This window comes from Schistocerca serialis, unplaced genomic scaffold, assembly GCF_023864345.2.
Source record: "Schistocerca serialis cubense isolate TAMUIC-IGC-003099 unplaced genomic scaffold, iqSchSeri2.2 HiC_scaffold_1402, whole genome shotgun sequence".
NCBI classification, from domain to species: Eukaryota; Metazoa; Arthropoda; class Insecta; order Orthoptera; family Acrididae; genus Schistocerca; species Schistocerca serialis.
The window spans coordinates 2,346,379-2,372,282 of NW_026047628.1; the positions used below are offsets into that span (position 1 = coordinate 2,346,379).

The 25,904-nt window shown below is 39.2% G+C and overlaps 1 long non-coding RNA gene across 1 annotated transcript in view; it reads right to left on the reverse strand.

The window, feature by feature from the left end:
• LOC126442751 (uncharacterized) overlaps positions 1 to 25,904 on the reverse strand; it is a 78,765-nt gene that overhangs the window by 38,226 nt on the left and 14,635 nt on the right. The gene's annotated exons all lie outside the window — the stretch shown is intronic.

Genomic DNA, 25,904 nt, shown 5'->3' on the forward strand with positions numbered 1-25,904 from the left:
CTCGATGATGGACAGCAGCCAGAATACGTGCATGAACCACACCATTGTTGCAGAGGCCCATATGCATCAACATTTGTTGAACGGTCATTGAGGAGACACGGTTGGTAGCCCCTTGGTTCATCTGGCCGGTCAGTTGCTCAACAGTTGCATATTCATTCACCCACACATATCTTTGCACCACAGTTGCCTGCATGACGGTTTTGGATGGCACTAATTCGCCATGCACAGTATACTTTCACCATGGTGGCATGTAAACAGTTTACAATCTTAGCCTTTTTGGAAATGCTTCTACACTTGGCCCAAAAACCAATGATGTCCGATAAATAGCTCTGTTTCAGCATTATGATAACATCTGCACTCTTTTCTGCATCACCCTTCGACCCACTTTATATATACTCCAATGCTAATGCTGGCATCTGCCGTCTGTGAGCGGTTACTGCATGTTGATGTAAAACATAGGCAGCGCTCACATTAATGTGACTGAACTGTGTATAAAATTACAAAGAGACAGATGGGGTGGGCAGTACTTACCTTTAGAAGGTGGAATTTCAAGTACTGCTGATGGACACTTGTAAGTGTATGGGGTGACAAAAAAAAAAAAAAAAAAAAAAAAAAAAAAAAAATATATATATATATATATATATATATATATATATATATATATATATATATATATTCGAATTCATTAGTTTCCTGATGTCTGAGGGACCTCTTCCAATCATCCCCAAGCTATTAATCTTTCCTCCTTGGGGAACAAACAAAGTTATGAGATATCTCCCTTCCTCATTCCCCCTCATTTTGTGTGTGACAATCAGCAGCACTGGCAATTTCACCTCCTAAATATAAGTAGTGGTCGGCCATAGTGTATCACTGGAATTATATATTTTTCTGCTAGCAAAAATTACACCCCATACAGAATTGCAGTCATATAACATTAGATATAATTTTTATTTACCAAGCAGCTGTAGATACAGGCATACACAGTGAAGTATAACAGCGCCATTTTTCAGGTTCTTTCCAATGAAGAAAGTACAGAAGTAGGAATAGTAACTGAAATTAAATGGAAAGAATGAAAGGAAAAACAAGTGCTCTTACTGAGTTGTTCACCTCCTCCTTGCTCCAGGAACTCTTGAGAACTTTTTCTATTTAATCTCAGTATGCATTGTTTCATCCAACCTCTCTTCTCTTTTCAAATAAGGAAAATCCAGGATGGAATATAACAATATTATGGAAATAAAAGTCACCACTCGCCGTATGGTAGAGATGCTGAGTCACAGATAGGCACAACACAAAGACTGTCACAAATAAGAAGCTTCCGGCCAGTAAGGCCTTACTGGCCAAACCTTCTTGTTTGTGACAGGCTTTTAGTTGTGCCTATCTATGACTGAGCATCTCTGCTTTGTAGTGAGTGGTAACTTTCCTTTTCATAATATTGCTACTTTCTTCTCTTTTGGCAGATTAATATAACTCCAGTTTCAAAAAAAAATTATGTTTTCCTTGACTAGGTTTTCCTCGTCTGTGTTAATGTCTTCCTTGATGCTTGGTAAGCAGTTTCTATCAATATTTGATATAACACTTATATGTTTGCCAACATAGGAGATTTCAAAATACAGGGTGTACATAAAGTCTAGGAACAGTTTCAATTATTTATTGCACAGAAACCAAACACTGTACAGATATCACACATATGTCATTTCGAAGAGAAACACTGAAAGTTTTTTTTTTCCCCTATGTTTAGAACCAAGTACGGTAAGAAGCCAACAACAAGAAAGGCCATGTACCACCGGCACAACAAATTCGTTATGACAGGTAACTTGTGCCTGATGACGAGAAGTGGACATCCTAGTGTGAGTGCAGTGAATGTGGAGCACTTACAAGAGATATTCATAAGGAATCCTAGGAAATCAGCGCATCGTGCACCCTGTGAACTGGAAATGACTCCAATGACAGTGTGGAAAGTCCTGCTACAGAAGCTGTCTATGAAACCATTAAAATTGGAGCTAGTGCAGAACCTCAATGGCAACGACAAAGACAAGCATTCTGAGATTTATTCACAGTTGTAACAAGTGAATGGGGTGGGTATGGCATTGTTGAACACTTCATTTTTAGCAACCAAGTAACTTTTCACAGTACTGTGAAAGTGAACAGGCACAACTGTCGAATCTACGGTACGAAGCATCAACACAAATGCAGTGAATTTGAACGTATTCCCCAAACACAGGTGCCAATGCTAAGGAAAAGGTAATGTGGGTTAGAGGGCAGAAGGAAGAAGTAGTAAACCAGTTCATTCAGAAACTCGGATATATTAAGTGGGACTGTATATATAACTGTCAAGTGGGAATAAATAAAACTGAAACTGCTTTTAAGAGCTTCATTAAAAATTATTTAGATTTGTGGTATTCTTGTTCTCGTCTTATAAAAATCAATCTTAAAAGCCAACCTATAAAGAAAAACATTAAGTGGTACACAGATAAACTTACCAATATGAGGGAAAATATGTTATCATTGTACCACTTGTATAAAAATTCTCATAAAGATGGAACGGAGCAGAAAGAGGATTTGTACAAAGCATATCTTGAATGTAAGAGAACCTATAGAACTAAGCTTAGAATGGCAAAAAGAACACCATACAAAAGATACATTGAAGGGGCTCCTAATAAGTGCAAAGCTGCATGGAATGCTGTTGCACAAGAGCATTGCAGGAATGATGAACATCGCATAGCTCTTGACCTGGATAAAGTTAATCATATTTTCATGGACTGTAAGTTATATTAGGAACAAAATTGAAACAACACCCACCAATGCAAGTCATCTACTTAAGCAACAACAACCTGCAAACAATACATTTACATGGAGGACAATCGCACCCACTGAGATTACAAAGGTAGTGGCAAAGTTCTCAAACTCCAAGAGCATGGACCGCTCTTGGTTGTCCAATTACATAATTAAAAAAACAGTGCATATAATTAGTGAACCATTGGCCTTTCTGTTTAATAGGTGTCGAAAGTTTGGAGTCTATCCTACAACTCTAAAAATATCAAAAGTTATCCCAGTGTATAAAAAAGGGGACAAACATGATCTCAATAGTACCCATTTTCTTGAAAATACTTGAATCTCTTATTTATAACCAACTGAACCACTACTTTGAGTCGCATAACTTACTCTCTAATAGTCAATTTGGCTTCCGCAAGGGAAAAAATACCACCACTGCTGTTCTTTCAATTGTGAATGAAGTAATAACAACCTTTGAGAATAAAAATAAAGCCTCACTTCTTTTATGTGATTTAAGTAAGGCATTAGACTGGATTTCTCACGATATCTTAAGTGCTACACTCAAATTCTATGGCATACAAGATTCTGCATTGGCAGTAATTGAATCATACCTAAAAATTGGAAGCAGTTTGCCTATGTCAAAAACAGAGACTCACAGTTGCTAGAAGTTAAGACAGGAGTCCCACAAGGTTCTGTCCTTAAGCCCTTCTTTTTTATAACTGCAGTCAATGATTTACCTCATTGTATCCTCACTTTTGTTATTTGGTTATGCTGACGCCACAACTTTGCTTGCTCGGCATGAGAACATATCAGTTCTGCAAGATATGATGCAAGATGACATGGAAGCAGCACTAAATTGGTTCTCACCAAATACACTGCTTTGCAATCCTTATAAAAACCAACAGATTACACAGGGATTGTCAAAAGAGGTATAGGTGAAAGCAGTTAAAATTCTAGGAATTCATGTAGACTAAGTTAATGTGGGAAACACACATCAACCATACCTGCACAAAATTGTCTCGAGTTACGTATTTAATGTGGAAACAGAGGAGCCTGGTCACAAAAGAATATTTAAGAGTTATTTATTTTGGACTCTTTCAGTCACAGTATAATGAATTCTACTCTGCTTTTGTAAATGATGAAAGTCTATGTGAATGCAGCTTGCCGCTAACTTGGTGTAATGTTTTGTCTGTACGGAAGTGTATCTGTCGCCTTTATCGCTCTTTCCCTCTCACACATAAATCGGTACAATAAAGTCAGGGCTTCGTGTTTTCTAGTTAGGCTGATCCGTGAAAAGACAGAGAGACAATTATGCTAATGGAGGATTCTCTCACTCTCTCTCTCTCTCTCTCTCTCTCTCTCTCTCTGTCCTTTATCTGTGTACAGTTTAAATATATTATTTACGTGAAATCAGCCTAGTAGAATCTCTGGTGGAGCCCTTCGTCTTAATATTCAGTGGCTGGCTTGCTAGAAAAGATCTTTACATTTGTTATTATTATTAAGCGCTGCATTCAGTTGGGAAAATCGATCGTTTGAACAATTCGTTCAGTTTACGACAGATCTAAAATTTCAGATGTGGGCGAAGCCTTTTTGGACGATTTCAAAAAACTCAGAGATTGCAGGATCTCTTCGTCACAGCTGAAACTTCCCAATTAATTACAAGGCCCAGACAATCGTCAATGGTTCAGACAGAGAACTCATTCGTCATTCACTCTAGAATAAAATGGTCACAAACCTTATTTCTGAGGAAAATTGTATATTGAATCCATTTCCGTACATGTTCCGTTTTCTGTTGGTTCCAAGTCTCATGTAATTTTCTTTTACAGGTTTTTCTTTCTCTTTATCTATCACGCTAGCGGCACAAACTTTCCTAGCTCGCTTTAGCGCGAAGAAGAGTAAATAAATCTCCTTTAGCAATCCGACAATCTTCCAACCGATACTTCCGAAGCTGTTCCTCTCTCTCTCTATAATAACCATGGAGCATACATATCTGTACCTCTGTTGTTCCAAAGAATAAACGTACTAGAAAAATACCTTGGCGTTGACGAGCTGTCGGCGCATATATTACTAGAAAATCTGATCAGATACTTTTCAAACGTAAATACATGTGGATGATTTGGTTGACCATTATTAATTATTGCGTGGTAGAGGGTAATTTTCCGTGGGGAGATTACAATGCCCCTCGCAGCGAGCGAAGTTTGTGAGCTCAATTTTGATTAACCGAACACACTTCGCGAGCTATCTATTAGCGTGGATAACCCGGAAGTGATGATTGTCAGTCCTCCGACTGAAAAAAAATATTATATTTGAGACAGACGAAGAAAAGAAATGTTGAAGACAGAAGAAATGAAGAGACCGGTACCGCGGCTGTATTGCTTTTACGTGCATCTAGGTGATATATTTGCTGTGCACAACCAAGGAAGATGATCTTTCATGAACTGATGTCAGGGTCTACCCATTCGGGAACTTTCTTAAGCAGGGAAACCTTGGAAAACCTCTTAAGCCTAGACCCCCAGCCTACGGTACATAGAAGATAGGAAAGCCTATAGAAGAAAAAAAAATATAATTTTGAAATAGATCTCTAAAGGAAAGACAGGGATCAATTTGTATCACGATTTGGAGAAGAGTGGTTTGTGCCTCTAGCAAAAAAAACGTTTTACAATCAATAACGTGAATTCTCGTTTTACAATCTTGCTCCTGGTACAATATCTTGTGGTGCTAAACTCCCCCGGGTCTTGCATGTCCCCGACGTCCACATTTGTAGTCGGTCTTCTACGCGGCCCCCTCTGTAGTTGATCTTCTACGTGGCCCACAATGGGAAGAGTAGAAGGAACAGGGATACTCGAATTCACATGCAACATTCATTCCAAAAGAATTAGCAATGACCAAAAGGAAAACTCTTCCTGTAAGAGAATTAATTAGGTTGCACCGTCCAAGATTCTCCTTTTTGAAAGCAAAATCCTTATGGCTTCATGGATCCTTTTTGTTACGACGTACTTCAAGGAATTCAACCATTAACTAATGATGTTGCCAAAAGCATCATCCGATTTACTCTCTTTTGAATACTCCTTTTGACTTTGCCTCCCCACTTGTGCTTATAAGTCCAAAAGTTCTAACACATTTTCTATCACTGATTTGTTCTTCGTAATTTAAAGGATTCATGTAACTTACTATAGATTTTGGATTCAAATCATCGAATAATGGAAAGTGTAGTTCATTTTATACCAAGACATCATCCATATTTCCTTGACAAGTCATATAATTTAGCTATACTCAAAACTTTTTATTCTAAATACATATATTTCTTCGCTTGAGTGCTGAAATGTAAAAGTTATTAGCATTGAGGAATGCGGATTCGCTTCTTTCAATTACTCTCTGATTCATACGGTGTTCATCCATGCTCATATATGGAAATGGATTTTTCACACAAAATTCCCAAACGAACACGAACCATTAAATTACTACTGAATCTATGAATATTACTTTCTTTAATCTACCATTAATAAACTAAAAACTCTTAACTTCTAATTATAACACCTATTCCTTTTAGAGTTCAACATGAATCAGTTTATCCTCGCGTTTGGTGCGAGTCTCTTACAAAGCATATCTGTGTCGTCTATATCGATTTTAATTCTCGCGCCGACGTCAACTGTTTTGCGCGGGAAATTATCTTTGCGGCGTTAACCGTCACTCACGATTCACTACCACAACACATCCCTTCACACGTTTACACATGTAAGCGTTCACATGAGATTATATATGAATATTCACTCGGAACCTCTTTTGATTATTCCGCATCATTTGCGGGAAACAATTCATTCTTCTTGAAGTTCAGTTAGATCCTTAATCATTCTTGATGGCATTAGCAATGCTAAAGTTCTATGTTCACCCAAACCACAGGTGAAGCCTATCTCCACTATCTTCTTTACAACACTCGATAATAATAGTTAGTCACTATTTCTATACTCTATGTCACTGATTAACTATTTCAATTTAAAGGTTTCTATCACTACACACACAGTTTATTGTTATGTTTTTTACGAGCGTTCATTTCTGTCACTCGGAACACCATTCCTCCCTATCTTCTAATCTTCATTATACTTTTTTAAGTCGTTATGAGAAAATAACCCTTTTATTTTGTTCGATCCCGGGTATGCTAACAGATAAGCCCCCAGATTCAGAATTTGTAGGATAATGTATGGTCCAGTATATAGTAACTCCCATTTCTTTATACTTTTCTTTATTACGGATGATTTGGTATGTCGTTTAACTAGTACCTTCTCTCCGACATGGTATGTCTGTACCCTTTTGATTAATTTGTCACATCGTTGTTTTCTTTGATCAGCCTTTTTCATCATATTTATGATAGCTTGTCTTATTTTTTCTTCCCAAGGCATCTCAGTTTCCTGAGTTTTGGGGATATGGTCAGTCCAGAAGTTTTCCTCTTTTGCTCCGAACATCAATTCACAAGGTGTATATCCAGTTGAGGAGTGGGGAATGTTATTGTATATCTGCTCAAACTCTTCCACATAATTTGCCCACGCAGTTTGCTTATTATGGCAATACGTCCTCATAAATCGATTGAATTCTCTAAAAATCCTCTCAACCAAATTGCCTTGTGGGTGGTAAAATGATGTTAGTATATGTTTCACACCGACTTGAGACAAAGCCTGCTTCCATCGGAGTCCCGTGAATATATTTAGCATTGTCTGTTATGATCGCCCTAGGTGTACCAACATGTGGAAGATAATCCCTTATCAATCTTAATACAAGTACTTTGGCTGTAGCCACCTTTATCGGGTATAACTTTACGTATTTCGTACACACATCGAGAAATGCCAACACGTATTTAACACCACCTCTTGAAGTAGGTAACGGTCCACACAGATCGCATGAAATTAATTCTTTTGGTTCTTGTACTAATATTGAGCATAATGGGTGCTTAGTCCCTTTTGAATCCGGCGTTGTTTTTTGACATATTATGCATCTCTTTAAGACCTCATGCACTCTGCGCTTTATGTTGGGAAAATAACAGTACCCACTTATTTTGTCTGCACATTTTGTTGCACCGAAATGTCCCCAGGTTAAATGAGTGAACCATACAAGTTTCTCTATTTGTGCCTCAGGTATACAAACACACCAACGGACTTTGTTTGGCCTTCCACAGCGGAAAAATAATACGCCATTTACCAGCTTGTAATAGTTTGCCATCTGATCCGAAGGTTGCTGTTGTAACCTTTGAATGACACTTCCCCATTGAGCATCCTTTTTCTGTAACTGGGCCATATGCACACACAAATTGACGTAGTACGTCTTAAATGGATTTTCCTGCAGCAGCAATACAGGGAATTCTGAGGAATTATTTACTTCAATCTCTTTTGTTAAACCCTGCGGTGACCTTGATAGAGCGTCAGCAATAATGTTTTGCTGCCCTGAGACATGTACGATCTTAAACTGGTATTGTTGCAGAGCGAGCGTCCATCTAGCCAGCCTGGGGTGTAACAGTTTACACGTTTGTAAAAACGTTAATGATTGGTGATCGCAATATACGATAGTCTTCGACCCATATAAATAATAATGAAATTTTTTAAATCCCCAGACGACCGCAAGAGCCTCTAATTCTGTCGTCGTGTACGTTCGTTCACAGTTGGACAAAACACGACTAGCAAACGCAATAGAACAAAAGGTAAGCTGTCCATTTATCTTGCGTACTTGGAAAAGGCACACTCCAAGACCCACATTTGACGAATCTGTTGACAAGTAGAATTCCTCTTGCATGTCCGGATGGTACAAAAGTGGTGCATTTACTAATTGCTTCTTTATCTCTTCAAATGCTTCTTGACACTCTAATGTCCAGAGCCAGGGCACATCCTTCTTCAGCAAACTATTTAGAGCTGCTGCATTCATGGCCTGATTCGTTATAAATCTTCTAAAAAATGAGGCAAGACCCATAAACCCTTTTAATTGCCTCCTATTTCTCGGTGTTGGAAACTTACTAATCGCAATTAGCTTCTCCTTGGTCGGTAAAATTCCCTTTGCGTCAACTATATGCCCCAGGAACTTGATTCTGTTTAGTGCAAAATGGGATTTCTGTAGGTTAGCAGTTATTCCCATGGTTTTGAACACGTTCAACACCTGACTCAGTAAGGTAATATGCTCCTCCCAGGTCTTCGATGCAATAAGCATATCATCAACAAATACTGTTATCCTGCTTCTTAGTTCTGGGCCTAGAGCATAATCTAGAGCTGCTATAAAGATTCCAGCACTAATGTTGAGTCCGAAAGGAACTACAGTAAATTGGTAACTTCTTCCGGCATAAATGAAAGCTGTATATTTCCTTGATAACTCATCCAGCTTGACCTGCCAATACGAACTCCGCAAATCGATGCTCGTCAAATATTGGACATCCTGGAACCGTTGTATCAGTTCGTCTATGTTTTCCGGATGTGTTCTCACTGGAATTATGATTTTATTTATTTCCCTGGCGTCGAGTACCAGTCTCACAGTTCCATTTGCTTTTGGCACGACCAACAATGGGGAGCAGTATGGGCTTGTAGAGGGTTCGATCAAACCCCATTTCAACATGCGATCTATTTCTTTTTGAACTTGAGCCTTTAACCTCCAGGGAACAGGATAGAAAGTTCTACAATACGTTTCGTGTGGCTTAACGTAGAGATGGCATATGTATCCCTTAATAACTCCTGGCCTTTCGTCAAACACGTTTTCATACACTAATAATAATTCTTTGAGCTGCTTCTTCTGCTCTTCAGTAATGCAGTCGGATTCCTTTAACTTCTCATACACTAATTGACCGAAGTCTCCTTTGACTTGGAACTCATTATTTACGTGCTGTTTAGAATTTTGTGAAGTCCTGATTACGTGCACACTGATCCCACTATTATATTTTCTGGTAAGGCTTTCCTTTTTCAACAAGTCCAACTCAATTTCTTGTTGATTTACATTTAACCAAATTTTTCCTGTTTTAAAATCTATTCTGCATCCGTATTGACGTAGGCTGTCGACTCCTATAATGCAGTCTACCACCAAATTTTTTACAACAAGGAATGTGCTTAATATTGCTACATTTCCGACTTCTACACTAAGTAGTGACTGCACTTTTACATTAGCCGATCTAGCCCCAACGGCGCCTATTATTCTGCAATTTTGAACTGGAAAAATTGGTACTCGTCTTATATTTCTGATCTTGTTGAATAGAGCCTCCGAAATAACATTTGTGGTTGCAGCTGTGTCTAAAACCGCCACTATCGGTACAGTCTCTAAAATGACTTGCACTTCGGCTACTGCCACCTGTTCCTTATCCTCATCTTGGAGTTCTAAGTCCTTGGTCAATTCATCTGCCAGTAATCGTCCATCATTATACGTTAGCATGGGTACACATATCCTGTTGCCCCTCAACCAATTGTTGACTGCTCCTCCGAGGCACGAGTGGGTCCTTACAAGTTTGTTGGATTTTGATTCGCCTGGTGGTAGACATTGTCCATCACTTCGGTAATTACCGGTTGATTCGTAGATGTCGGTCCCCACTGATGTTGGTTATTTGAATCTATTCCCCCCGGTTGATTCCACTTTCTATTACTGTTATTGTTCCAGGCTTGCGGTCTGAAATTCCTTTCGTTCCCCCATACGGGATTGTATCGTTTCCCATTCCTGTTGTTCCTTGGATAGCCCCTCGCAAGACTATTGCCGGTATTATTATTGAGATTTTGAGGGGTTTCTCCACTATTTATCGATCTCTGTGCGTTCCCTTGCCTACCATTTGACGGAGGTTCTATCTCCCTATATTGGAATCTGTTGTTACGGGCTTTCTGGTTGCTCTCTTCTATAATGTCTATATGATCTAACGTCGTGAGGAACGACTCCAAGTCTTTATCGTTCCCGTAAATTAATTGATTCCGGATGTTAGTTGGTAATCTTGCCTTAAGTATGTTTATTATGTCTGGCAAAGGCATAGGTCTGTCCCAATATCTAGTTTTGTTTATATATTTTTCAAAATACTTCCTAAGGCTTCCTTTTGAAAAAGAGAAAGGCTCTGGGTAGAGCACCTCCTGCCTTAGGCGTTCCTCTACCCCTTCTGACCAGAATTTTGCTAAAAACGCTTTCTCAAAATCGTCATATGTCGAGCAAACAGAAGTCATGTCCGAGGCCCAGATCGCCCCCGAACCTTGTATATACCCAGTCACGAAACTGATTTTCTGCCACTCCGACCAATTTCTGGGTAACACTCCTCTAAAACTTCGGATAAAAACAATCGGATGGACCCCCCTTTTGTCAGTGTTAAAAATCTGGAATTGCCGATGCTTTATCATTTTTTCTTCGGCATGGCAAAGGCTTTCGTAATCTCCGTCAGATAAAACTTCACGCGAATAACTAGCTCGTGGCAATTTAATATTCGAGTTACTCACACAAGTCGGTATCGTGTGCGAATGTGCAGTAACTGGCTCTACAGACACTGCCAACTTCTGCTGCTGGACGGTATTCATTTGTTCTGAGCCTTGTTGTGAAACGCGTATCGACTCTTCTATCGTTTGTTTCCAATGCTCGAAATCAGCACCTAACTGCTGTCGCACTTCCTCAAGTCCTTTCGCAAACAAATTCTCTTCCTGTTTGCCGCATAGACTCTGGAATGCTTCTTTAACATTTTGCTCAACGTTTTCACACATTAGCCTTTTGTTTTCTAATGTGATTTCGGATAATTTACCCGTTAATACATTAATTTGGTGGTCTATAACGTCTTGACGTTCGGTCAGATGTTCAGCACTTTCCTTTAGGTTCGTCTGGGTACGTGCCAATTCAGGAAGTTGCGCAATTGCACATGACATGGCATCTTGCTTTTGTACTAATTGCGGAACCATTTCCACCTGTTCCCGTACGGTATCTATCTTAATAGCCATATACTCCTTCATTTCTACACGTACGCGTTGAGTAGATTCCTCACATTGAGCTTTAACCAATTCTATTTGTGCAGTTAATTTTCGTTCCGTCTCTTCGGCCTGATCTTTAAGTTCCTTTGTCTTCGCCTCTATCCGCTGCTCTAATTCGGAAAAACTGTCATGTAACTGCTGCTTAATCTCAGCTTTCAGATTTTCCTGCCCCTCAGTAACTGAGGCTAATTTCGCATTCAAATCATTTTGCCCCTCGGTAACTGAGGCTAACTTCGCATTAATGTCGGTTTTCATATTATTCATGCTCTCGGTTATCATCTGCATCTGTCTCATCATAATTACTAATGGATCTAATCCATGTTGCATACTTGCTGTTACATCTCCAGCCGTGTCTACCGGGCGTTCTATTGCACTATCTGTAGCGATCGGTTCTACAACACTTCTTACTACACCACTATTATCTGTGCTCACAGCTGAAGGCTGTTGCGTGTTGCTCTGCTCTGCTTGACTCATCTAAAACATTGCCCTAGTTAAAACCATATAAATGTTCTACAGTCAATATGTATATATCTCCCTTCACACAAGAATACTTCTGTGGCTACTTTCTTATAGTACTTATAGAGGTAAATGCAACTAGGGCAGGTCAATCAAACTACGTCTGGCATGAACACAATTAGTAAATGTTCAAATCTACGTCTATTTCCTCAATACTAGCAAGCTTTAATAAAAAATTATAGATCTGGCCCTTTTTCTGCGCCCAGCGTGCTGCTTTTATTTGTAGATCCACTTAATTTGCCTGCGAGTATTTCTTCTCTTTTCCAAGTTAAGTTGTCTCGTCGTAGTTCACATGAAACAGAGACAAAATTATTTTAACAACGTCCAAAAACGTGTCCTGTCACGGATTGGCCATTATAATGAATTCTACTCTGCTTTTGTAAATGATGAAAGTCTATGTGAATGCAGCTTGCCGCTAACTTGGTGTAATGTTTTGTCTGTACGGAAGTGTATCTGTCGCCTTTATCGCTCTTTCCCTCTCACACATAAATCGGTACAATAAAGTCAGGGCTTCGTGTTTTCTAGTTAGGCTGATCCGTGAAAAGACAGAGAAACAATTATGCTAATGGAGGATTCTCTCACTCTCACTCTCACTCTCACTCTCTCTCTCTCTCTCTCTCTCTCTCTCCCTCTCTCTCTCTCTCTCTGTCCTTTATCTGTGTACAGTTTAAATATATTATTTACGTGAAATCAGCCTAGTAGAATCTCTGGTGGAGCCCTTCGTCTTAATATTCAGTGGCTGGCTTGCTAGAAAAGATCTTTACATTTGTTATTATTATTAAGCGCTGCATTCAGTTGGGAAAATCGATCGTTTGAACAATTCGTTCAGTTTACGACAGATCTAAAATTTCAGATGTGGGCGAAGCCTTTTTGGACGATTTCAAAAAACTCAGAGATTGCAGGCTCTCTTCGTCACAGCTGAAACTTCCCAATTAATTACAAGGCCCAGACAATCATCAATGGTTCAGACAGAGAACTCATTCGTCATTCACTCTAGAATAAAATGGTCACAAACCTTATTTCTGAGGAAAATTGTATATTGAATCCATTTCCGTACATGTTCCGTTTTCTGTTGGTTCCAAGTCTCATGTAATTTTCTTTTACAGGTTTTTCTTTCTCTTTATCTATCACGCTAGCGGCACAAACTTTCCTAGCTCGCTTTAGCGCGAAGAAGAGTAAATAAATCTCCTTTAGCAATCCGACAATCTTCCAAGCGATACTTCCGAAGCTGTTCCTCTCTCTCTCTATAATAACCATGGAGCATACATATCTGTACCTCTGTTGTTCCAAAGAATAAACGTACTAGAAAAATACCTTGGCGTTGACGAGCTGTCGGCGCATATATTACTAGAAAATCTGATCAGATACTTTTCAAACGTAAATACATGTGGATGATTTGGTTGACCATTATTAATTATTGCGTGGTAGAGGGTAATTTTCCGTGGGGAGATTACAACAGATAGAGTATGGACTGCTGATATGGGGACTCTCTCTTCACATCACTGAAGTTCTAAAAATTCAGAAGAAAATGATAAGGCCAATGAGCAATTCTGGTAGATCAGAGCACTGCCGACCACTGTTCATTCAGCTGAAAATATTAACCGTTATTAATTTGTATATATACGCCGCAGAATTGTATGCAAAAAAAAATATAGCAGATTTTGAAATGGGGGAAAACATGCACCACCATAATACCAGAGGCAAAACAAAATTAGACATACCTAGGCACAGGCTGACGAGAACAGGGAATTCCCATCGAATCAATAGTCTAAAAATATTTAATAAACTTCCATTTTCTTCTCGGTCGGATCACATAAGTAGCTTCAAGAGCAAGCTACTAAATTGGTTACTAATCAATCCTTTTTACAATGTAACAGAATTTATGAATATAAAATCAATCAACATTAATTTTTAAGGATTTCATTATGTGATGTCACTGAATGTATTTATCTTATGTTATGGTGTATGTTATCATCTATGGGCACTATTTGCAAAGCTCATTTAGCTTTAAGGTACTATTCAAGGAAAATGTTATATGATATCCATTTAAATTGCCTATTCCACCTCAGGTGGTCAATGGTGAACAAAGAATCTGAATCTGTACTGCAAAGGTAAATGTTTTTTGTGTCTTGTTAAGTCAAAAATTGTATGGGCCATTCTTCTTCGCCAAGAGCACTGTCACTGGAAATTCCTACTTGTACATGTTGCAGCAATGGCTGATGCCTCAAATGAGATTGGACTCTCTGTTCATCTTTCAGCAGGATGGGGCTTCACCCCATTTTCATCGTGAAGTTCCTGGGAAACTGAAAACGGTGCAGTCACATCGATGGCTCGGCCATGCTATAGAAGGGGAAATCTGTTTCATGAAATGGCCCTCCCGATCACCAGATTTCACTCTGTGTGACTCTTTTGTGTATGTACTACCTCTACCATATGATGTAGCAGAGCTCCGGGAGTGAATACGGGAAGTGACTGCCACAGTCGACGATGCCATGCTGGGATGGGTTAGGCAAGGCAAGAATTCGATTAGCGTATTGTCATCTACCTGATCACTCATGGTTCGCATATCAAATGTTAATAGAAAAAAATAAACTTTCAAAAAGTTTCTCTTCGAAATGCAGTATGTATGGCATCGGTACAATGTTTAAATAAATAATTGAATGTGTTCCTTGATTTTATGTACACGCTGTACTTGAACATACACTGTATGGCAGCACATTGAAGATAAGAGAATCAGGTGTAAATAATGGTATACAACTGCGAAGAACACAATCTCAAAGAAATAAGTATTATGTCGTGGAAATAATGTCTGTCTGTCTAACAAACAGTAAGCAGAGACAGGAAAAGTCCATTTTATTTTATGGTCAATTTCAGAGTTATTTTTGCCTATTTGTTGCTGTTTTCTGTCAACTCTGGTGTTACTTACTGCCAATTTTGATGGTATTTTTGAGGAGTTTGGTATCACTTTCCAGTAGCTTATTTTTGAAGTGTCAAATGGCTTATATCACTGTTCCAGCACTATGAAAACGAAAATATACCTCTTAACTACATTACATATGGCATCACAGAAGAAAAAGGAAATCATTTATATGAAACCCATTAAATGTAATCAATTAAAGAAACCATACACTGTCAAAAGGTTTTCAAATTAAAGTACTATTATAGCTTCAATGGTTTCTTTGAAACCTTTTACCACCAAATGATCAGTACTTTGCAACAATGCAAAAATAGCAGCGTAATGTGTAAATTTTTAACATGGACAAGGAGAAGGCCACAAATGCAGTTAACCAATTCAGCTCATATTTGGCAGCCTGCTTCCATACAACATAAAATGAAGATCAGTTTTGAGAACACCATCCCAACAGTTCATGATGTGAATTTGATTCAAAACTGACCAGATCGATATACAATTGAAAATGGAACACTTTTAATCATCATAGGTGGTGTCCAGAAGCAAACTTTTTTCCTATGGATTTGCGAAAGAAACTATTACAACTGTCACTTATGTACCTGTAAAGTAAATGCTATTCAATGAAAGTACTGCTGATGCAACAATCAAGGCATCTGGCTGGGGAGCAGAGAACCTGTGTTCAATTCTGAAATGCATTCTGCTGGATTTTTTGTCATCTTTCATTTCCTTATTGAAATTAGTAACAATAGGAGGGTTAATATGGCAGTTATTAAGGAATAATAACAAGGAGGTAAATAAATTTTTCAAACAACTTGGATTGGTGAAAAATTAAAATTTGAAGCCTCATATGAAAACAAATGTCACGAGGGACCACAGACAGCTGAATATGCTATGCTAGTTTACAATGAGCCATGGTACAGAACTTTATTTGGAGGTTTCAAAACTGCAATGTACATCTGGAAATCCAGCAGGAATTTCACAACTATCCACATTCCACAACAATTCATAGCATAATTCATGATCAATTTTCAGCACCAATTTTTTAGGTGATGTTGCATGCGTGGTATGCATTAGAATTACACTGGAGATCCAAAGAAACTGGTACACCTGCCTAATATCATGTAGGGGCCCACAAGCACGCAGAAGTGCTGCAACATGACATGGCATGGACTTGACTGATGTCTGAAATAGTGCTAGAGGGAACTGACACCACGAATCCTGCAGGGCTGTCCATAAATCAGTAAGAATACAAGGGTGTGGAGACATAATCTGAACAGCACATTGCAAGGCATCCCAGATACACTCAATAATGTTCATGTCTGGTGAGTTTGGTGACCAGTGAAGTGTTTAAACTCTGAAGAGTGTTTCTGGAGCCACTCTGTAGAAATTCTGTATGTGTGGGGTGTCACATTGTCCTGCTGGAATTGCCCAAGTTCTTCAGAATGCACACTGGCCATGAATGGATACAGGTAATCTAGAAAGGATGGTTACATAAGAGTTACCTATCAGAGTCGTATATAGGCATATCATGGGTCCTGTATCAGTCCAACTGCACACATCCCACACCATTACAGAGCCCCCACCAGCTTGAACAAGTCCCCTGCTGACAAGCAGTGTCCATGGACTCATGAGGTCAGTTCCATACCCATACAAATCTATACACTTGATACAATTTGAAATGAGACTCATCCGACCAGGCAACATGTTTCCAGTCATCAACAGTCCAATGTCGGTGTTGACGGATCCAGACAAGGCATAAAGCTTTGTGTCATGCAGTCATCAAGGGTACACGAGTGGGCCTCAGCTCCAAAAGTCCATATTGATGATGTATCGTTGAAAGATTTGCATGCTGATACTTGTTGATAGCCCAGTACTGAAACGTATGGCAATCTGAGGAAAGGTTGCACTTCTGTCACATTGAACAATTCTCTTCAGTCGTCATTGGTCATTTTCTTGCAGAATCTTTTTCCAGCCACAGCGATGTCAGAGATCTGATGTTTTACCAGATTCCTGATATTCAAGGTACACTTGTGGAATGGTCAAATGGAAAAACCTCGCTTCATCACTACCTCAGAGATACTGTGTCCCATCGCTCATGCACCGACTATAGCAACACGTTCCAACTCATTTAAATCTTGATAATCTGCCATTGCAGCAGCAGTAACCGAGCTAACAACTGTGGCAGACACTTGTTATCTTATACAGGCATTGATGACCGCAGTGCCATATTCTGTCTGTTTACATCTCTCTGTATTTTAATACACATCCCTATACCAGTTTCCTTGGCACTTCAGTGTAATTCCCAAAAACGAAATATTTTTAAATGTAACCCAAGTCAGTTTTCTGCCAAATCTTCAGAATGAATGATGTAGTTGTGCGAAAGCTGCTTTCATTACATGTTCTTGGTGCCACAAGCCTATTTGCTTCAAATGTTTATATGACAAGTACCACCCATGTAGATGTTCAAAGGTAAGTGAAGACATGTAACAGTGAGTGAAAGAGCCTTTGTAGGGCAACCAGGATTAAAATTATAATTCTTTCTAATCCAAGTCATTAAAGAAATTTATTTCCCTACCTTGTTATTATTTTTCACTGATTACCTTTTGACTTTCCTATTCCTACTAGATTCAATACAGCAAAAATACTAATGAAAAAACTGCAGAATGCATTTGGAAATTAAACATATGTTCTCTTCTCCTCACCCACATGCCTTGATCGCTACGTCAGTGGCAGTTCTTTTGAACAGTGTTTACCATAGGCATACTCAGTTTCTTTCTTCGATTCTACGAAATGGGCATATGCACACCCCCCCCCCCCACATGATGAAAACACCCAATTTTCAATTACCTATTGATTTCGTCAAATTTGAATCTATCGCATGTCATGAACTTTAGGAGTGGTTTCCTCAAATATAAGGATGGGGGAGCTTTTTGAGCCAAAATATCTCAGTCCTCTGTTTTAGGTTTATACAAGCACCCTGCCAAATATGACTCAAATTGGTTGGACATTCCGAGACCTTCCCCTTGTGAGGACCAAATGTCTTCAGCACAACACCAGACATCTGACAATGTCCACATATCCTGCTTGCATGGGAAGTTGCTTCCCATCAAATTATAAAGGTATTGCTACCCCTTCAGAATATTTCACAACTGAGACCTGCCATCCTATGCACACACAAACTATTTGCTGTGTCAGCATGAACATAATTCATCATCATCAGACTATAAATAAGAGCCCAGGACTGTGAATAAGACTAAATATACAGATCTGTCACCATAAGAGTTGTTAGCCTAATATGAAGGTGCAACATAGTGCCTTTCTCGGTTTTCTTCACCTCGCCCTGAAGCATTCGTTCCATTCATATTTAACAAAAGCTGGCTAGTTTTAGCATCAAAAATTTGTATTTCTCATAATAATGAAGCAGTCTTCAATTGTAACTCGGAATATAGGTACTGTTTCATCCACTGACATCAGAGTTCTCAATATTTTTGCGTAACAAACTGTACCAACAATGAGACAGTTTGGTGAGATCTGTAAAGTGGAGCATCGGTTAAATAGGATTTTTTTGCAGGACACAAACACAACATGAAATATAGCACATAGCACTTTAGCTAGCACGTAAATCAAAATTGCGCCCAATTGGTCAGGTTCTCGCCACCATACATAGCAGCGAACAGAGGGTGTCATGCTAACTGAAAGTACGAAGATTGCCTGGAAAATAATGTACTACATATTTTCTCAATCAGCAAAAATTGTATGAATGTGACAGTTAAGATATACATTATTTGAAGCTTCCAAATTGCACACACAAATATCCCATTTATTCTGACAGGTATCATACCTATAGTAATGTTTTGAAATGGTGTCTCTATATGATGTAAGCTACAAGCAGCATGTCGTCATTGAACTTCTCACAGCAAAGAATAGAACCTTCAAGAATATTCCCAATTGTTTGCATCCTGTTTATGGAGCATCTGCAATAGACAAAAGTTCTGTTAGTCATTGGGCAAAGAGAGTAAGGCCATTACGAGACATTGGTTCGTCAGAGCTCCAAGATTTGCTTCATTCAGGGAGCCCATTCGTGGCTTTCAAACTTGACCAGGCACAGCTTGCTGATGTGTTCATTCACAAAGACCAATGCACAACAACTTGGCACTTGGCAATGAAGCTGTCACTCAGGAAGAAAAGTGTGGATGCAATTGTCCATAGTCTTAATTACTCAGAAGTTTGTGCACAATGGGTTACGCACTATCTCATGAGGAAACTAAACCTTCTCACTCTTTGATGTGATGCCAAGACACAGTACCAATATTTCTGAAGCAGATGTGAACACAGTAACCAAACCCAAAAGGGGCTTCCAATGATTTTGTCACCATAATAACCCAGGTGATTGACTGATTCTATATGATAACGCTCGGCCTCACTTAAGTTTGAGGACTTCAGAACCATCATTAAACAGGGTTGGACAGTATCATCTCATCCATCCTAAAGCCCTGACCTAGCGCACCTCCAACTTCCATTTGCTCTTCTCATTAAAGCATCACATTTGTAGATGACATTTTGAGGATGACAAAGATGTGATTCTTACAGTGGAGAAATGGCTTCAATACCAGAACAAGGAGTGGCACTGACAGGGTACACACACCCTTGTGTCTCAATGGAGGAAGGCCATAGAACAGGGCAGCAATTGTGTGGAAGTATAGGGAATGTAGAATAAACAACATTCTTTCTTTTGTATATTTATCGTTGTGTTCAATAAATAATTACTGAAGGAAAACAAATGTAGTGCCTCACTTTTTGGGTAACCCTCACATTTATTTTAATAGTTATTCCATATTATTTTTACTACTTTGTGAATGAAGCTTGTAGTCAAAGCACGAATTGTTGGTAGTGAAATTTAACAGTGAAAAAGAGAGGGATGGCTGTACTGAGCTGAGAAGACACATTACATTTCAATGATCTGTCACCCTGATGCTACTCATAAACATTTACCTCAAGTCAGTTACCTTCTTGTAGTTTCTCCATGTTAACAAACCTGCTATGCACTGCCACCATGTCTTGTCATGTGACTTTGTTTCCATTTGCAGAGGATTGAGGGCTGTAAGACAGCTCTCTAGTCTTCAAGCCACAAAATAACATAACTGCCTTTTAAACACTCTTTTGTATTTTGTTACTCTTATGTGACATTCATATACATTGAGTAAACAGATCTCATTAACGAGAACAACATTTTCAAACTGAATCTCATAACACCACAGAAGAGAGTGACATTGCTCCTTAGCCTTGTTAAGCTTATTCTGGGTGTTGATACTGCAGACGGTGCCTCTTCCTCTCTGCCTTCCAAAACACTGCCAAGCCACAACCCCAATAAGTAAATAACCCCTTCGCAGCAGGAGAAGATGTTCCATATCTGTCACACTTTGATGATGTCCTAAGCCGACAATTCTTTCGTCATTTCTGAAAATATTACACAGTGGGGAGTTCTTTATATATTAACTAGCTAAATAATATTTTTAAATGAACATCTTTATCTGATCATGAGGAAGAGATTTGACATGTTTTTATGGACAAATAACATGTCTTGCTGAAGTAGGCTGGGATCTATGTTATGTTAAAAGATACCAGATGCCATGTTAATTTACATGTTCACAAAACGTAAGCGTCACATTCAGTGTTTTTCATATTTATACTTTTGTAATTTGAAAATATATAAAAGTTTGGAAGGTAGGAGACGAGATACTGGCAGAAGTAAAGCTGTGAGTACCGGGCGTGAGTCATGCTTCGGTAGCTCAGATGGTAGAGCACTTGCCCGCGAAAGGCAAAGGTCCCGAGTTCGAGTCTCGGTCGGGCACACAGTTTTAATCTGTCAGGAAGTTTCATATCAGCGTACACTCTGCTGCAGAGTGAATATCTCATTCTGAAAATATATAGTTTAAATGATGCACCATATTAAAGTCTCGCAAACATCCATTTTTACACAATAGTTCTGTAAAAGGCTCAGGAAATGTCACATCCGTGGCTAAAACTGTTATTGGAAAGTAGTTTGTTTGCAAGGTGCTACTCCAGTCTCCATAAGCAAGATATTACTATTACTTCATTTTACAAATGGGCTCCCATTCAGTCTGTCGCCTTGCTGCTGATACAACAATGGGCCAGTTCATGATGGACTAGGATAAATCATCACTGTAAAGACCTACCTACCAACCAAATCACGCCACAGGATCACTTCACTTTAGACACTGACTGCTATCAGAGCTGAAGAACATCTCTCTCTTATGTTCCAAACCGCCACCTATAGCAAACACTAAATGGCTCAGTTTCTGTACCTTGGCATTTTCCCTTCTGCTCCAAGATGGTTCTGGAACTACCTTCTGTTGTCTTCCTGACAATTCTCACAATGTAATCCCTATGAGCAAATAAACTGATACAGTTTCCTTTTCCCGACATGACTACGTATATTAATTACAAGTCCACATCACTATCCAATCCTGACGACACCCCCAAGTGGGTGTAAGAACTGGCATCTGAAGTGAGATGCCAAATTTGACCCACTTTCAGCTTTGAGGTGCCCCATACAAAGTACTAAGCCGTGAACAGATGTAAGAATCCATCATGCAGGACAGTCCGGCTCCATGCTGCGGTGCAACAGACAAGTGCTTAGCACAGTCAGCCCAAGCTGCCCAGGCCTAATGCCACGCTGCCATCACTGCCATTAGGCAAGGAAATTCAACCTCGTCTGCCTCCTCTATCGTGGTTGCACGAGGCCACATCATGATTATGATGTCCCGATGCCACCTCGACACCAGGCATCGCCACTGCATTGCTGCCCAATCAATGGTCAATGAACAATTTAATTGTAACAATCAAAATAATCGATTTCTGACAATATACTGTAATTGTATAGCTAAAAAATCCATTCACCAAGCAACGGTTGCTGTTTTCCTTTATCATCCCATCTGTTAAGTCTCCCCTGACCTTGCATTCTGGGTGACTTTTCAGAACCCCACCCCTTTCCCTAGACGTCTCAAGTTCCCTTCCCTTCACCCCTCTCCCTACCCATTCAATCTTTATGCTGGAAGGAGGGGCCACTGGCTTCAAATGCTTGCATAAGTAAAACCTTTCTCCTGCCATCACTTGGTGACTGGATTTTTTTTCTATCCAATTACTACATATTAAATGTGCAAGCTTCACTTGTAGGGGGAAATTCCTCTGGACCAATGCTGCCACTGACATCATCGTGTGTGTGTGTGTGTGTGTGTGTGTGTGTGTGTGTGTGTGTGTGTGTGTGTGTGTGTGTGTGTGTGTGTGTGTAGATAAATACAGTCAGCTACTATAAGGACAATCTTTCCATCAAATATCAAAATTCTGGAGAGGATTTCGAGTGATTTTCTGACCGAATAAGAGTTGTGTGTTGTCGTACATATGTACTAACAGAAAGTAATGAAAGGAATGAGATACCACTCAGTAAATCAGAAACTTGCTTGCAGATTCACTCATTTGCAGGATTGACCCCACAGGTACGTGACAAGGTGAAGTACACCGAGTACACTAAGATAGGCTACACGACTCACAAAGGAGGTGCAACAATTCGTCTAATCATCCACCGGGATAAAGCCCACTTGATGTGCATTCATTGTGAAGTGTGCTACACTCGTTGCAAATGACAAAAAGTTACACGGCTCCTTAGTGTTTGGCACCAGCATGTGCTTGTTTTAGAAAAATCAGACACGAGAGAGAAAACTGTCCATCTCTACAGCACTGGTCAGCTAACCAAGTAGGTCAATGAGGTGCTCGAAGGAATGTGAATACGCGAAATGTGAATGGGAGCAGTTCTGCCATTGCTCCTTGCTCCCCTTCTGCAAAGCCAATCCGGTAAGAGAGATAGGAATTGCTCAAGTGGTAAACGTAAGTTTGCAAGATAAATGAACAGCAGAACTTCTACCTTTCTCATCAATACAGGCATACAAATAAATGTTTTGTTTGTTAGATATACTCACTGTCAACTGTACCCCATTCTAGCTGACTTTGCAACTTCATCTGAAGAAAAGAAACAACTTCTGTCAAACTTCTTAATGTACCACAAGATTCCTACATATGATACCAAGCCAATAGCCTGGAAACCTTATTGCATACCCTATCACTTGCAGCCTGCAGTAGACAAAAATGCCTCAGATTTACTAAAAGCTGGAGTAATTAAACCTTCTTTCAGTTCCTGGTTGTCACATACAGGGTGCACATAAAGTCTGGGAACACTTTCAATCATTATTTATTGCAAAAGAACTAAACATTGTACAGGTCTCATACATATTGCACTTTGAAGAGAGACTGTGAAAGTTTTTGTTTTTTACAAACATTTGATATGCGAACCATGAGAGACCCAGCACATGTCAGTATGGTAATTGATACCTTGCCATACCCATCCTAGCATGGCATCGTCGACTGTGGCAGTCGCTTCCCGTATTCTCTCCCGGACCTCTGCTGTATCACGTGGTAGAGGTGGTACATACATCAGATCTTTAATGTGTTCCCACAGAAAAGACTCACATGGAGTGAGGTCTGGTGATCAGGAAGGCCTTTCATGAAACAGCTGTCCCCTTTTGTAGCACGGCCAATCCACCAATGCAGTAGCTCCGTGTTCAGGTACCCACAAACTTCAAGATGGAAATGGGGTGGAGCCCCATTCTGCTGAAACATGTCCAAGTAGGAATACCCAGTGACAGTGCTTTCGACAAAGAAGAATGGCCTGTACAGTTTTCGACGTGACAACGCACAAAAAATATTTACCTTTGGGGAATCACGCTCAAATTCAATGCATTTGTGTGGATGCTTTGTATCCCATATTCGACATTTATGACTGTTCACTTTCCCATTTGTCAAACTACAACATACCTCAACTCACCATGCTTGTGACTAGCACCAACTATCGGCAAATTACCAAAATACGCTGTGGCAGTTGTAATGCTGTAAATATAATACGGCCATTAATCTGTCTATTTTAAATTTTTTGTTCCGTAATAATTTTGAAAAATTAAGTAAATACTATAACGAGAGTAAGCTTTTGTTAAGTGTAGTTTATCTGTTAAAAATAACCTCTTTGATGTAGGTGGAATAAATGTATTAAAACATATTTTGTAAATAATTATGTAATATTTCAAGTACAACTGTAATTAATTATGTCAATTTTGTATGTATGTGCTGTCATGCAATTGTAGATGGTTCATACTTAGGGTTTTTGTAAGCAGAAGTGTAAAATGAAAATGTGTAGGGATCATAGGTAGAACGGAACTCCGTTCTGTGGTGGAATGGGGAAGGTGGTGGGGCATGCGAGTGAGAATTGGTGCGCAAGTGACACACACAGTCGGTAGCTGCCCTGCAAGTGGTGAACGTGCTCAGACGTGTTCTACATGATTGGCGCAGTACAGCAATAAATTAATAGCTCAGAAATTTGCCATTTTATCGTCGCCAACAAGAGGAAGATAGAGCTATGTACATCAAGAGCCGTACCTGTGCAATGTTACTACGCAGCACCGCCTCACGCCACCTTCGACATCAGTAACAGGCAAAGTACTTTACTTAGAAGTGTATCACAGTAAGAACCATCCTTCTTCAATCAGTGGAATATAAGTGTTAAATGTACCTTTGTGTTTAACCATAATTTTCCAATTTCATTTACCTCAGTAGGGTCCTTACCTAAACGAATTTATTCCGAGTATTCAGATTTTTATTGAAGCTTGAATAATAGTAAATTACTGGCAATAGTATTGTTTTGGTAGTAAATTCTGAAAATCATTGTTAAATACTAAAGTTTGCACATATCGGTTTAAGAACCACCGCTTTGCGTGACCATGAGGATAAGTTTTCAATAGCATTTTTGAAAGTAAGATAACATAATTGTTTAACTGCAACAATCTTAACAGTATTTGTTCGTGTTACTTCTCTATGTCAAAGAAAGCCAGACAAATATTGGTGTTAGTTAAATGTTAACAAATAAAAGTCCTAAAGAAATGAAATCTAGTCGTGTTAAATAATAGTTTTGGTCATATGAATAATAGCTATAAGTTTAATATCTTTTTGTATCCTTGTTGAAACACGTGTGTGTTTTCTTTAAATAATTACTGAAGTATAGTGGTAAATTCCATAAGTAACAGAAAGTGGGATTAATAGTACTTACTGCCAAATGACCCAAGTAAATGGAAATTAAGTGGTTGTGTCTCAGTTACATAGTAAGTGAAAGCAGTTATTTATTCAGTGTCGAAAATTGACTTCATCTTTTTGTGTGGACACTGTGCCCGATTTGGGCTGGCGGCCGTTTTATTAAGCGAAACAGTTTATTGTTATAACAGGCTTTGTCTGATAAAAGGTTTCCAAAAGTAATTATTCTCACTGCTTTTACCACAAACTGTATGATTCAGAGAAAAATAGTTCAATAATTTACCATTAGGTTGAACACGGCTAAAATCAGTCTCCGAGAGTCGATGGTTTGGAGTGTGCCTGTCACTACTTACTACACAGTTCTGACACTCCGAATCGCGGATCTTCCATCTTTACAGTGGTAGAACTTAAACGTTCTGGTACCGTATTGACGAGAACGCGAAAGAACTGTTGCACGGTACACATGAAAAAAGAACTTTCAGGGTTTCTCTTCAAAATGACATACGTATGATATCTGTACAATGTTTTGTTCTTGTGCAGGGTGTATACGCGGACAAGGAAAAAAAATTCCAGGATTTTTCACGGATAAAAATACACTTTCTCCCAGGTGA